Raw genomic sequence first — 13,168 nt, 5'->3', positions numbered from 1 at the left:
GGCCTCTCATTCAAATCGCTGCTTATGCTCCCGCAGTCTGGAGCATTCCCGACGATGAAGCACAAAATCCTAGAGATTGAATCCCAAACCCTTTGCAGCGTAGCCGACAAAACCCATTCCCTTTTGGGGTTGGGAATTCCACCCTTCTTTGGCCAGGAAATTCCCTATTTATGCCAGCTTTATGATCCCCACCTATGCAGAGCTCTTTTCCTCGCAAGATTTGACATCTTCCCATCTGCAGTTTTGCAAGGCAGATTTTCAAAAACCCCAAACTCTGAACGATGCTGCCCTTGTGACATAAAACAGGTCGAATCCCTCATGCATGTTTTATTCTATTGCCTATTTTATGCACACACACACACAAATGATAAGTATTTGGCTCCCCTGTTGAAAGAGGGGCTCCATCGCACTGACTCTTCAGGGTGTCTTATCTGCTGAACTGTAGGAACGATGTTGTGGAGAATGTGGCAAGATTTTTGAGAGATGCTATTGTTCACTATGAAATTATGTCACCCTAGGTCCTAAGAGCCAGTTTTATCCTAAAGTATCTCCTACTATGTTTCTTTAAGTGTGTTGTGTTCTGATCCATGTATACGATGCACTTTTTCTCTGCCAATAAAGGAGATTGATTGATTGATTGCTATTTTTTCCTAGCTTTTTGGTGGGCGTGGTTGGGGGGGGTGCATACCGCAACATGTCACTGATACAACAATTGTTCATTAAAAAAGGTAAAGGAACCCCTGGCCGTTAGGACCAGTCGCGGACGACTTTGGGGTTGCTGCACTCACCTCACAGCCGGCGTTTGTCCGCAGACAGTTTTTCCGGGTCATGTGGCCAGCATGACTAAGCCGCTTCTGGCAAAACCAGAGCAGCGCACGGAAACACCGTTTACCTTCCCGCAGGAGCGGTACCCATTTATCTACTTGCACTTTGAACCGCCGACCTTCTGATCAGCAAGCCCTAGGCTCAGTGGTTTAGACTACAGCACCACCTGCATCCCAATTGTTCATTAGTGGAGGCTTTATACTAGACCATCCACAAATCATTTTGCTTTATTCGTTGTTTTGTGCCGCTTCCCCAGTGTTACGCCATTACTGCTATCTGGAGGGTAAGTCATGCACTATAACCAAGAAAGGAGGACCAAAATTTTAAAATAAAAAATGGAACATTTGTACTATCAAAGGTTATTGGATTTCAGCAGAAAGTTTGCAGGATGTGCGCTGATTGGATACAAATGTAGTCTGACCACCTTGGAAATTTTGCAGGTACAAACAGTTGCAAGCGGGATCGTGTATAACTGTCCCGATACTATCATGAGCAAAAACTCTCACGAATGCAGTATCGATCGGATGTCTGGAGGGACCTCGCTGCTGCTGGAAACAGACAATAGCTGAAACCATTGCGGCAACAGGGCTTTTTAATCTGGATGTTGTGCGGCACTGATATAAAGTAGTTGCATTTATTGCTATGACAAAGGCTATTGAAGATGATCAAATCTGATGAAGAGGAAAATAAGAACTGCAATATTTTCTTCTTCCAATGTGTGGTGGCTTTTGCTTAAGTTGTTATGAGACGCTGCAGGCAATGAAAGTGTGTGTCCTGATCACGTTTTCGGCTTGGCTAAAATGAAAGGGATGATTCAAAGTTGATGGCATAACTAACCCAGATGCAGTAGGAAGCAAGGGTGGCTTTGCTGTGGCAGGACGTGAAGGAACTGTGCTTGCTTATTTGTAGGGGAAAGAGAGTGAGTTTGATCAACTTTAGCCCTGCAGAGGGAAAGTGCACCCTTGCCCCCAGTTTTTATTAATCCTCCGACATGCGCAGCTGGTTCAATGTACAAAGAAAATATTCTATACATCTAGCTTGTGATTGTCCTACCGGCACTTCTTTGCTTGTTGTTGTTGTTGTTTAGTCGTTTAGTCATGTCCGACTCTTCGTGACCCCATGGACCAGAGCACGCCAGGCACTTCTGTCTTCCACTGCCTCCCGCAGTTTGGTCAGACTTTCTTTGCTTAGCAAATGCAAAAACACACTCCTGGGTTTGAACAATGCAAGAATACTGAGAGAACAGTGGGTGAAGTTCTTCTCAAGCCATTCTGGCCAGCTTCCCATCCATTAAAAACAGCCTTTTTATTCACGTGTAAGATCAGATAACAGCTGTTGCTGGCATCAAAAGAGTGGGCAACAAACCAAGCTGGAAATCTAAAAAGCAGTATTGTTAGGTATTTGTGTGCTAGTTATTCTTCTGTTGCTGTACAGAGATGGTCATTGTCTGGGAACCCAAGCTAATTCAGTCTTTAACTTGCAGAAGGGGGTGGAAGTCAAGCGGGTACCTATTGGACGCCGTCTGTGTCGTCACTGCGTAAGTCCAACAAGTATAATTATATTGTTACCTGGGTTTTTGTTTGTTGGCGTTGGTAGTTGGAATACAGACCTCAGTGTGAGTCCACTGTTAGGATGGCACTTGCCAACTACAGCTTTTATGAATGGTTCTGTTAAAAAATGTGTGTGTGTGTGCATGTGTGAAAGAGCTGAAACATCTGCTGCCTGATTCACCAGGGGCATCTTTTTATTCAATTAAAAAGTTTTTTTTTTAAAAAAAAAAATATTTATTAAAGTTTTGAAAGTTACAGAAAGAAAAGAAAAAGAATTAAACATAACAAAACCATACAATACAATACAAAGACAAAAATACTACATATACATAACAAAAATAAAACAAAAACAATTAAAAAAACACATCCAATACTTTCAATGTTATTAACTTTCTTTTACTTGTTTCAGCGACCTCCTCACACCTCCCTTTTTTTGTATTCCACTTCGATTAATTGTTTCAGCAAATCCTTTCCATCTTCCTCAATTTTCTGTCTAATCATTTAACTTAACAAATTCTAACATTATTTTTTCCTTTAATCCATTTACAATCTATTGTACTTAATTCTTTATAGCATTTCTGCTAAAGCCATGTAACTTCATTCCAACATCTTTCTAACATTCCTTAATTTTACAATATTTCTGTAGATAATCTTTAAATTTCTTCAAATCTTCTTCCACCATCTCTTCTCCCTGGTCTCGGATTCTGCCAGTCATTTCCGCCAATTCCATGTAGTCCATCAACTTCAACTGCCACTCTTCCCAGGTGGGTAAATCTTGAGTCTTCCAATACTTTGCGATGAGTATTCTTGCTGCTGTTGTTGCATACATAAAAAATGTTCTATCCTTTTTTGGCACCAATTGGCCGACCATGCCCAGGAGAAAGGCCTCTGGTTTCTTCAGGAAGGTATATTTAAATACCTTTTTCATTTCATTATAAATCATCTCCCAGAATGTCTTAATCCTTGGGCACGTCCACCAAAGGTGAAAGAATGTACCTTCAGTCTCATTACATTTCCAGCAATTGTTTTCGGGCAAATGATAAATTTTTGCAAGCTTGACTGGTGTCATGTACCACCTGTAAATCATTTTCATTAAATTTTCTCTTAGGGCATTACATGCCGTAAATTTCATACCTGTGGTCCATAACTGTTCCCAGTCAGCCATCATAATGTTATGTCCAACATCTTGTGCCCATTTAATCATAGCAGATTTCACCATTTCATCTGAGTGTTCCATTTCAACAGCAAGTTATATATTCCTGACAAGTTCTTAGTTTTGGGATCTAACAATTCTGTTTCCAATTTTGATTTTTCCACCTGGAAGCCCAGTTTTTTATCTGTGTTATATACCTCCATTATTTGGTAGTAATGGACAATTAAAAGGTTTTAGGGAGCGAAATGTTTTCACTTAAATTCTCAACAAGCAAATGATACAGTGTAAATAACAACCAACCACAGACTGGTATGTAGAGCAGGCTGCAGAATGGGTGATTAGAGCACAGCATCTCTTCAGACATATGAATGGCATCAGTATTGTATATAGTGAGGCATGGAATGGCACATGGTGGCGAGTTTCCTTAATTTTGTTCCCATAGCTTAGAAATGGAAACTAAATCTTATCAAATTCATTGTGCTTTAATTCACATGTATATAGGTTGGGGGGGGTTGGCAGTGTATACAATGGCTAGGGCAGCTCAGAAGGGCCCTTGCCAAATGCCTACACACTGGTAGAGGCCTGACTAAAAGGTAAAGGGACCCCTGACCATTAGGTCCAGTCGTGACCGACTCTGGGGTTGCGGCGCCCATCTCGCTTTACTGGCCGAGGGAGCCCGCGTACAGTTTCCGGGTCATGTGGCCAGCATGACTAAGCTGCTTCTGGCGAACCAGAGCAGCGCGCGGAAACGCCGTTTACCTTCCCGCCGGAGCGATACCTATTTATATACTTGCACTTTGACGTGCTTTCGAACTGCTAGGTGGGCAGGAGCAGGGACCGAGGAACGGGAGCTCACCCCATCGCGGGGATTCGAACCACCGACCTTCTGATCGGCAAGTCCTAGGCTCTGTAGTTTAACCCACAGCGCCACCCGTGTCCCACAGAGGCCTGACTGGAAAGCTTAAAACCCGCCGCTGCTACATGGGAGATGGGTCGAAGAAAAGGAAATATAAATTGGCCCTTGCCAAATTGTTAACTTTTGTTTCGCTTCGTTAAGTCCTTTACAAGGTCTTCTTTTGAGAAGTCAGCGCCATATTTGTTTAAAAGGTTTTTAAATGTATTTACTGCTATTTTAAAAATGTGAATTGATCATTTTATTTGGGGGGGACTATGAAATACAGAGGAAGGGGTAGGAGGAGGATTTTTAAGTACAGCAGGAACCACAAACATTATTGCTAGGGACAACCAGCTGAAATAAGACAACAGCACATGGATACAGGATGCAACAAATTAATAGTCCCTGTGCTGTTTGGATCAATTGTTCTGATGATGTAATGTTCAGAACAACAAGAAGAAGATGGCAGGACTCTACAGGGAATAAAAACCCAATTATTACTAGAAATGGCTACGGCTGAGGCACCCTTACCTGGAAGTAAGTCCTAGTGTGCCCAATGGGACATATCTATGAGTAAACACGGATAAGACTGTGGCATCCAGCTCAATCTTTTGCAAGAGCAAAAGTGGAATTCTGAGGAATCTTGGCTCCGTCATTTGTGGTTTGGATTCTTTCCCTCGCCGGCTAACACAGAACTTTGTTCTATTCTGTCCCTCCCCCCTTTTCTTTCTTTCTTCCCCATTGCTTTTCCTTCTCCTCCCTTTCCTTTCACTTCTTTTTGCAATCCTGCGGGGAGAAAAGAAGGCAGCTTGGTTTCAAACAAACTCGAACCAGCAGAAACCCGCTGACAGTTCCTCCGGCTAAAATAATGCCTTCTTGCTGACCTGTTTATCTCTGACAGCATACCTGCTATGTCTGCAAATCCAGTTCCTTGTCACTTCCCCTTCCAACTTTTCTGCTTATCTAGGATAGCAACGCTTAATATCAAAGCCCACGTATGTGGTTGCTATTCTGTGCACAGGTTACTGTGGAGATAAAACGGCCTCTCGTCCTGAACTGTGCAGCGCGTGTAGATTTGTTACTGCAACACAGGTTTTTCTTTGCTATCGCTGCGAACCTTCTCATTATTTGCTAGTTATTACACGGCCATATCCCTAATGAGGCAGACGTTTCCTTATGGCGGGCTTGTCAGCAATTGCATCATAAACAAGGAAGAAGCACACAGAACATCACCACCAGTACTTTCAAGACAACTGCAGAGATCGGGGCATTTTTCAGATTGACGGTCACCTTTCAGGAAACCTTTTGGGGACTATATCCCAGAGGTGGGGTGCGGGAGCAGAGGCAAAAAATAGGAGGACCACTTAATGTACATTTTGCCCTTGTGCAGCAGGGTAATTTCTACACAAATTCTCATCTACATCCAGGCCTGCAGCCAGTGTTAGAAACGAGATATGAAAGCTTAGAGCTCAATGGCACCTTAAACCGAGGTTACAGGCACAACAACAGAATGACTGGGCGCGCTTTTTTTATAACAAGAATACAAAGCTGAAAATGAATGAACTGCAGCAATAATAATAATAATAATAATAATAATAATAATAATAATAATAATATTGAACGGTAGCACGATTGGAGCAATATTGCCAGGTAACTCCAAAAGCAGAGGAAGGGGCTCACCGGAGGGCACCAGTCTTCAGCAATTGAGGATATGTGTTCCAAACAAATCAAGGGCACAAGTTGAGTTTTAGGGTATGTTTAAAAGAGCCTCAGATAATAAAGACAATTGGGTCAGATTGAGACTTAGTCACACTTAGACTGACTCTTTTAAGCACAACACAGTCTGCATCCAGGCCAAGGTTGTCACAAACGACCATGAGGAATTGCTCTTGGATTGGCAATGTAGACATTTTCAAAATAAACAAATACATAAACCAGGGTGGAATTTACACACATTAAAAAAAACCGCTGTGAAAATGCTTTTTCTAAAAACGTTTTGAAAAATGCATTGAATCTGGCATAACTCACTGTCGCCATTTAGTGTAATATTTGTATATTGCACTTTGCAGCACGTTTAAAACGTTTTAATTGCAGCTCTATAGCTGAGTCCCTGGACTGGAATTGAGTTCTCTGGTTGCATAAATGTCACTCAGGAATTACTGCATACTGCAGACAATCTGAGGAACCTCACCATGTTTACAGTACTCCAAAAGCCTGAACTTTGTGTGCGCTGAACAACTCCCACTGACATTTCAGGTTTCTGAGCAAAGGCTCACTCAATGATTTCATCTGCACTCTGTAGTTCATCAGATGACATTTATTGAGGAAGCTTCCTGAATCTGCCCACTTGAATACATCCGTAATAAGGCCTTTTTGGAATGTAACCATATTTCACCTTTGCTGGAATGGGGGACACGACTGAAGCTGAAGGTCATGGGTCAGGGATGTGCTCACTAAGATTTCCACATCTCAGTAGTTTCTAACAAAGAGCAGCCGTAACTTGCATGGCCAGGAAAAATGGCAAGTCTCGTTTGCTGGTTTTGGAAAGATCACCCCATTCTCTTCATCCTGAACAGTGTTGCTCCTCCTTTGCCCTTTACATAGCTTTGCTCAGGTTCTCCAAAATACACAGCGAAGAACAAACATCTCAAAGGAGCCAAAATATGGCCTCTCTCCAAGCTACACAGATTTGTACGGTTTGTCCCCATTAAGGAAAATATGCAAAGGTTTAGGTTTGCCATGAAGCAGCAAGAGAAGTGTGCTCATGTGTGCGAGTGTCCACACACATGTACATACATTTGCCAGTTGCCACTTTACACGTGAGTAAGGATATTTGGAACCAGAAAGAAAATAGAGGGGAAGACTGGATCTCTTTGTGCCTGGCTTGGCTGTTTGGAAAACTCATATGTCTACATAACAGTCTGAGATGATGGCAGTTGTTGTCCAACAACAGACTTCCCCCATCCCTGTGTTAAAGGAAGGACCTGGTTGAGACACAGTGATCCTTTTCTTCCTGCAGTTTGTCAAATGCCCACTCTCTCCCCCATGTCTCATTCTCAGGAGTGGCTGAAGGAAAAGCCTTGTTGTGCATCACGGACTGGTCCCAAAGGAGCTTTCTCCAGATGCCCCAGGCCAATGACAACAGTAATTACTTTCTTTGCACTACAGAACCTCTGGACAGCAATCACGTGGCTACACTGCGGAAGCATAGCAGAACTGGATAGCTCTGCTGGTTAGAGCGTGGTGCTGATAATGCCAAGGTTGCAAGTTTGATCCCCATGTGGGGCAGCTCCAGATTCCTGCTTTGAGAATGCAGGGTCCCTTCCAACTCTACACTTCTATGATTAGAAAAGCTTAGCTAGAAAATAAAGTAATAGTAATGTCAGGAGTGGCTACAGTCATATACAGAGAGCCCCTCCAGTTCTTTTTTATTGCACACTCACGATGATTTGTGCTCACAATGCTATTAGGGTAGTCATACAGGATCCCCGTATGACTCTGGGGCAATCACGCTGCTTCATTTCCAATCAGTGCATGTCCCCAAGACTGCCCCACTTTTGCAGAAACCAGAACCATCCACAGCTCCCAACATCATCATCATCATCATCATCATCATCATAGAAAAGCGATAAAATATCAAGCATTAAAAACTTCCCTAAACAGGGCTGCCTTCAGGTGTCTTCTAAAAGTCAGATAGTTGTTTATGAATGAATTTATTATTTCGGTCACAGATCAGTTCCAGTCCACATACAATATCAACGAAGTCATAAAACACGATAGGGAAACATTTGAATTTGCAATTAGGTATAACAGGGACAATACAGATATAGCAACAGTTTAAAAATATATAAATTAAAATTTAGTTACTAACATATAACCTAAAATGATCATTTAAGGCCTTAATCATGATGATAGCACAGCTTATTCCCTAAGTTTTATGGCAATCACACAGAATTTGGCTACCCTTAAAGGGATCTCAGGATCCTTGTCCTCTACCAGGGATTTTAGACACAGAAGTTTGGATTCATTTGGAGATTTGTGCATAGTAGGGGTAATAAATACCGATGGTATATCCCCGTAAAAATGGCAGCGTAACAAGGCATGAGAGACAGTGATAGTGTGTGATAGTTGTTCCACTACCGATAAGGCCCTCTGCCTATATTCCAAGTGTGGCCACAGACACTACAAAGACATTAAAGGTAAAGGTAAAGGGACCCCTGACCATTAGGTCCAGTCGTGACCGACTCTGGGGTTGCGGCGCTCATCTCGCTTTACTGGCCAAGGGAGCTGGCGTACAGCTTCCAGGTCATGTGGCCAGCATGACTAAGCCCCTTCTGGCGAACCAGAGCAGCACACAGAAATGCCGTTTACCTTCCCGCTGGAGTGGTACCTATTTATCTACTTGCACTTTGACGTGCTTTCGAACTGCAAGGTTGGCAGGAGCAGGGACCGAGCAACGGGAGCTCACTCCGTCGCGGGGATTCGAACCGCCGACCTTCTGATTGGCAAGTCCTAGGCTCTGTGGTTTAACCCACAGCGCCACCCCTGTCCCTCACAAAGACATGTGCTTTTATTTTCAGTCCCTTCCCTGAGGATCCCCAACATGGAATTTGTTTTGAAACCCGCAGCTGCTACACTCCGTGTCCGTGTTGCTTCTGTCCAGCAGATGCCACAGGCATTTTGAAACCCAGACACGAAAGAACCTCCACATCTCAGGTGGGTGCTAAGTTTGCCATGGGTAAGCCTTGCGAGTGTTTTTGACATTTCCTGTGTGATGCGTTCAGGCTTGTTTCATGTTCCCCATAGCAGCTGTATTACAAAAGGTTAGAAAAGGAAGCCTAGGGGGATAGAAAAGACACGCCTCGACAGCTTTACTTATTCACTCATTTAAAGGTACTAGCAGGCACGTCTTTTAATTGTGGAATGAAGGCGTTTGATAACTCAACATCTCTAAGTGCTGCCAGGCTGGCTAGTCTTCATAATCATCTCTGCAGTGCTTTGAACTCGGAAGTATCGCTTTGATGTATTTAACAACACTTCCAGAGACTCAGCAACACAGCTGCGAATGAAAGGTTTCAAGTGTGTTGTAAAGAGCGAGGGGCAAATTTGACACTAGATGGCGACAGTGAGCTATGCCAAATTCAATGTATCTTTCAAAACATTTTTTTTAAAAAAGCATTTTCACAGCGTTTTTAATATGTGTGTAGATTTCGCCCAGTTCCCCTTCCTGTGTCGGCACTTACAAGGGCTGGAGAAGCTATTGTCTCGCATGCCTGAAGGAAATGGTTTAAAAGAAAACTATACACAGTGACTTTCAGTAGTGTGCGGTGAAATTTTTCATAGGGGAGCAATTAAGGTCAGAGCCCTGCTGCCTCCTTCAGAAAGCTGGGCAGGCTTTGGGAAGGGGGCAGGAAGGCTCTTGGATCCCATCAAAGCATCGCACCTCCCTCCCTAAGCCAGGCAAAAGCTTCCTGGGCTTTGGAAAGGAGGACCCAGGCTTTAATACTCAAGTGAAATAAAAAGATCTCACCACTTCAAGCCCCTGGATCAGTAAATTCAGCCTAGGTTAGAGAGGTTGAGAGTCACAGTACCTCCAAAGCAAACATCTGTACTTGCTTTGAGGAAAGTTGAGCTGTGGAACTCCTTGCCACAAGGAAAACACTGTGGCAAAGATTTTAGCCATTTCCAAATATGGTTTAGATCTCAGCAAGGGCCAATCAGAGAAGGCCCCATTGGGCCTGAGCCCCAAGCTCAAATTTAGACATTGGTTAATTTCTTGTTATGTTTCAGAGTTTGTTTTTCTGCACATTGTACCAGAGCATGCCGCACTCTAGCAGGTTTCAGAAGTTAAGAGATACGAGAAGAGACTTTCTCTTTTTTTGTAAATTGATACAGGTTGTGTCCTATTGAACGGTTTCAAATGCCTTATTTTGTTTCCGCACACCATCATTTAAATTTTTTATTATGGCTAAGCACCTCAAAAGCTGGAAATGGCCCAGGCCTCTCTGGACCTGCGAGAGGGCCTGGATCTCAGTCAAAAGTGATGCCCATAATTGCCAACTGATTGTGCTAAACTCTGCCTGCATCTGCCACTGTTTTGTGACTGGGTGAGCCCAGGCACCACTATTTTGTGGTTGCTAGGGAAACGTTTGTGCGGAGGAAATGTGGCCATAAGCAGTGGAGAACCAAATACATGCATTCGGCTCTCTCATTAACAGCCAGCATAGTGACTGGCAAAGAAGTGTGTGGTTTTCGTCCCTCATAAATGCATTCCCAGCTTGTCCCAACATTGCTGGCATTGGATAAAACATTAAAGTCAGCAAGATCCAGAATGATCCGGTGCCATTGCTGCAATGAAGATTCCTAAGGTGGGTTCCTCAATTTCTTTGTGGGTTGAACGTATTTGCCAAGTAAAAGCAGGCAATGGGCATCTCTCTCCCCCCCCCTTTAATTGCGTTTCTGATATACAGTGGTACCTCGGGTTAAGAACTTAATTCATTCCGGAGATCCGTTCCTAACCTGAAACTGGTCTTAACATGAAGCACCACTTTAGCTAATGGGGCCTCCTGCTGCCGCCGCGCCACCAGAACACAATTTCTGTTCTCATCCTGAGGCAAAGTTCTTAACCCAAGGTACTATTTCTGGGTTAGCGGACTTTGTAACCTGAAGCGTCTGTAACCTGAGGTACCACTCTATTTCCACAAAATATGAACACATCTAATGCAAAAAGAAAATAATCTATGAGGTTAAGATAAAAGAAAGAAAAAATGACTGTTTGAAGATAACAAAAAATAGATAGAAAACCAGAGAGCATTCCTTAACTGACCTCCCACCATCTCCTTCCATGGTTCCGTTTATTTCCTCTCTCATGTTTTCTTGTTTCATCCCGTCGATCGCAACGACTTAGATCGACGTTAGTTATTTCTTACACTGCTGGAAAAACTTACCATCCTGCTAGGTTGATGATCTGCTTATAGGCAATGGGCATTCAGTAACCCCTACTTGCAGGGGGTCCCATTTCTCATTCTCTAGAAATAACGAAACATCCCTCCTCTCAGCCAGTCTGATTTACTGACTGCCTTAATATATTGCTTTCCTGCCAAAAGCAATTAAGAAGCCTTACAGTTTAAAAATGAAGGCATACAACCAGAGAGAGGTCATACAGTAAGAAAGGCAGAGAGGAGGGGAGAAGCTTGGTCCCAACTCAAGAGTATGGAAAGGGTGTCAATTCCAGATGTTGTTGGACTCCAACTCTCATTAATCCCATACGCTCCAACGTTTCTCCGATGAAAATAGGGACGTCCTATTCCATTATTATTATTATTATTATTATTATTATTATTATTATTATTACCCCATCCATCTGACTGGGTTGCTCCAGCCACTCTGGGCAGCTTCCAACATATATTAAAAACACAATAAAACATTCAACATTAAATAAATAAACCTTCCCCATACAGGGCTGCCTTCAGTTGTCTTCTCAAGGTTGTAGAGCTACTTATCTCATTGGCTCAGGGGTTGCAGAACTTCAAACCCTCCAATATTTCTTTGATGAAAATAGGAAAGTTCTAAGGAAAAAGTGACATTCTGGGATCAAATCAGAAACACTTGGAAGGTCTGCAGTTTGGAGTCCAGCAATATTTGGAGAACTATAGGGCCCCCACCCTAGATATCCCTAGCTGAACCTTCACTGCTCTGCACTTTGTTCTACAAGCCTGGCAAAGTCAGTTTAAAACTGAGACCTGCACCCAGAGGATCCTCTCATTCATACAAGATGAGCTCTTTAAAAATAATAATGAATAAATCTATGTCTCCTTTCAGGGGATAGTATTGGTGCTTTTGTTCTGGATTCTTCCAGCTTTGTGTGCAGAATGTGTGAGTTGCTGAACTATTACTTTGGCTAGTTGGTGCTCCTTATAATGGCTTAGCAATTAGTTGCCCTTTTAGGTACAGATAGGTAGCCGTGTTGGTCTGCCATAGTCAAAACAAAATAAAAAATGGAAGTCCATCAACCTCACCAAGTGCTACTGGAAGGAATTTTTTTATTTTGTTTTGCCCTTTTAGGATAAGTGGTGCTAAAACTTTCAATTAAGCAGATTAGAGAGAGAGAGAGAGAGAGAGAGAGAGATGGAGATTGATGGCATGAAGAATCCCTTCTTGCTCAAGACTTCTGCACAATAACTTTTTACTGTTAGAAACCTCTTCTCCTCAGTGTTGTCTTGTCTTTTCCTCTTTTGATTTTTTTATTTTGTATCTTTATTTCCCCCTTTCTTTTCCTCTTTTTTATTCCTTTATAAATTTTCTATTTTCTACCTAATTTTCTTTTTCTTCATATGTAAAAAGATAGCATATAATGTTTATATAGATATGTAAATTTTTAATCAATAAAGAATAATGTAAATAAAGATTCGGGGGGGGGGGGACAGAAACTTCCTCTCCTCTTGTCGAAGGCACTGCCGTCTCTTCCCCGATGACCATTAGCCCCAGACTGAGGGATGTGGGTTATAAGACAGAATACTTTGCACCCTCCAGTCATGAGGTTGCCTTGGATTCCTATATTCACATGCCTCTATAAGCAAAGGACGACAAAACTGGCCATGCCAGCTGGGTTGCAAAGTGATTAATAGTGCAATCCAATTCAGGAGCACAACCCACAGAAGTCAGAGGGTAGACTCCCCCCAAAATAGGTTTAGCATCAGGTTGCAGGCTGTTTAAAAAGTGTCTGTACTGGAAATATGTAATTGT

At 42.7% G+C, this 13,168-nt stretch overlaps 1 protein-coding gene across 1 annotated transcript in view; it reads left to right on the top strand.

The window, feature by feature from the left end:
• KYAT3 (kynurenine aminotransferase 3) overlaps window positions 1-13,168 on the top strand; it is a 340,414-nt gene that overhangs the window by 113,711 nt on the left and 213,535 nt on the right. The window lies entirely within an intron of this gene.

The sequence above is a fragment of the Podarcis erhardii genome (assembly GCF_964252035.2).
Source record: "Podarcis erhardii genome assembly, chromosome: 6".
NCBI lineage: Eukaryota > Metazoa > Chordata > Lepidosauria > Squamata > Lacertidae > Podarcis > Podarcis erhardii.
The sequence above is the reverse complement of the archived record's forward strand: the minus strand, read 5'-3'. Positions and strand labels throughout refer to the sequence as shown.